Raw genomic sequence first — 2,899 nt, 5'->3', positions numbered from 1 at the left:
CCGTTGAAACCACGCCCTCGGAGCTTGTTTTAGCCCGTATAGAGACTTTTGAAGACGACACACATAATTTGGATAGTTGGGATCCTTAAATCCCGGTGGTTGATGCATGTAAACCTCTTCGTCAAGATGGCCGTGTAGAAAAGCATTTTTGACGTCGAGTTGATGGATAGGCCAATTTCGTGAAACGGAGAGACTAAGAACAGTGCGAATGGAGGCCGGTTTGACCACCGGGCTGAAAGTCTCGGCACAATCAACACCTTGCCGTTGACTCTTTCCGTTAGCCACGAGACGAGCTTTGTAACGACTAAGAGTTCCATCTGCATGATACTTCTTCCGAAAGAGCCACATCGAACGGACCACATTTACACCTGCAGGACGAGGTACAAGTAACCAAGTTCCATTTTTAATTAAAGCATTGTACTCATCAAGCATGGCGTGTTGCCAATTTGGGTCATGTGAGGCTTGGATGTGAGATGTAGGAAGTTCGGAATTGGTGTCGATGTGTAGGTTATACTTGGTGGAGGGTTTGGCAATGCCCTGCTTCGATCGAGTGGTCATGGGATGTGTGGAAGAAGTGGGTCTGGACAGCGGTGGTGGTGGAGCAGATGTGACAGCAGAAGGCTGCTGTGAAGAGTGAGCAGCARAATGCTGCTGTGTAGATGGAGCAGTAGGAGGCTGGTTGGGAACAGCAGTGTCGAGAGGAGAGGGTGAGGATTTATTTGGGTTGGTTAAGAGTTTAATGGCAATTGGATTTGGTTCATTGTCTTGATTTAGAAATTCATACGAGGGKGAGTGAGATGGTGTCATTGAAGCAAACGGGAAGGACGTTTCGTCAAAATTGACGTGWCGGGAAAMGATGATTTTGTTGCTTTCAAGATGGAGGCACCGATACCCRCGATGATTTTCTTGATATCCTAAGAAAACGCACGGAGTTGCTCTAGGAGCGAGTTTATGTTGCGGAAAGAGGTGTGGATAGCAAAGACATCCGAAAACTCGAAGGTTTGTGTAGTTTGGGTTGGTTTGGTAGAGAAGTTTGTGAGGTATTTGATTSTTTGTTGCTTTTGTGGGTAGGAGGTTGATTAGGTGTGTGGCCATCATTAATGCTTCAACCCAATAGGTGGGGGGGAGGTGGGCTTGAAATAAGAGAGTTCGAACAAAGTTATTTATTGWTCGAATCATTCTTTCGGATTTACCATTTTGTTGGGAAGTTTTCGGACACGAGAAACGAAGTTGGATGCCGTGTGATTGGAAGAGAGTGTGAACAACGGAGTTGTCAAATTCACCTCCATGATCACATTGGAAGGCTTTGATGGTCTTGTTAAATTGGGTTTTTACCATTACACGAAATTGTATTATTTTTGAAATTGCGTCGCTTTTTCGTTGTAAAGGATAAACCCAAAGATAATGCGTATAGTGGTCTAGAAACAAGATATAGTATTTAAAACCAGATACACTTGGAATAGGAGATGTCCASAAGTCCGAATGCACTAAATCAAACATGGAATTAACAATAGTTTTTGAATTGGAAAACGGAAGACAGGAATTCTTGCCAAGTTGACATGCATGGCACATAGTTAACTTGACATGATTACAATTTATAAAACCACTAGAATTTAAAAGACGCAAAACTTCCGGTCCGGGATGACCGAGACGTTGATGCCACGTGTCCGGAGAGGAAGTGAGAAGTGCAACGGGTGGTGTAGAGATCTTGTGGACGGGATAYAAGTCACCGGTGCTGTCACATCGGAGGAGCAGGTGCTTGGTCTTGAGATCCTTCACAGAAAAGCCACAAGGATCAAATTCAATGGAACATTTGTTGTCCCGGGTGAACCGACGGACAGAAATTAGGTTTTTAATTATCTTGGGARTGACAAGAACATGGTTAAGATGTAATGGACGGATGTAGGAAGGTATGTGAGCAGTGCCCGAATTGACCACGGGAATGGAGTTCCCGTCACCAACCATGATAGATGAGTTAATGTTTTTATTAGAAATGGAAGTAAGGCTACCTGTATCCGCCGYGAGATGTGATGAGGCCCCGGTGTCCATGAACCAGTAACCATCGTTCGGTTCATTTAAGTTCATCGTAGCGAAAGCTTGTGGAAGCTGTGTTGGCGTGGCAGAATCAGGTTTGGGCCAAGCCCACTCGGATGGCGTGGCAAGAAGAGCCGGTTGCTGCCCTTGTTGTTGAGAGATGGTGGCTGCTTGYTTCGGTTGATRCCATGCCGCTGGATTTTGTGGCCACCAAGGGGGAGGAGCCCATGGATATGAGGCCCACGGCGGTGGAGGACCCCATTGTGGCTGCTGCCGCTGCTGATGGTTGCCGGATCTGCCACCACGGCTGCCACGTCCACCTCGACTGTTGCGGTTTGATTGCTGCCGGCCACCACGCCCACCACGTGTGGTATTGTTTCCCCGCTGATAAGACTCAGAAGAGTAGAGAACGGTGCTTGGGGTAGRATTAGCCGGAGGAGGAACATGGATTGGGCGAAAACGGGCAAGCCGAGACTCTTCCAAAAGCAACATCGATCGAGCTTCCAAGAATGTGGGAAGGKGTTTCTGATGACGGATAACCGTGRCAATGTGGTCGTATTTCTCGTTTAACCCGTTAACGAGATACATGACAAGGTTGCGGTCCGGTACGGGTTGCTCAATGTTTGAGAGGAGGTCAGAAATATTTTTGATTTTCTGACAATAGTCGGTGACTGAGAGATCACCGATAACAATGTTGCGGAGATCGGTGTCAAGTTGCATGGCCCGTGCGTCTTTGTTATCGCGGAATAGATTTTCCAGGGACCGCCAGATAGTTCGAGCGGTAGAGTCTCCTTTGATCACCATGGTGAGCAGTTGCTTACTGATGGTGCCATAGATCCAGAGAGTGACTAAGGAGTCGAGGCGA

This window comes from Cynara cardunculus, assembly GCF_001531365.2.
Source record: "Cynara cardunculus var. scolymus isolate 2C chromosome LG 7, CcrdV1, whole genome shotgun sequence".
Classification (NCBI taxonomy): Eukaryota; Viridiplantae; Streptophyta; class Magnoliopsida; order Asterales; family Asteraceae; genus Cynara; species Cynara cardunculus.
Note: the sequence above shows the minus strand (reverse complement) of the source record.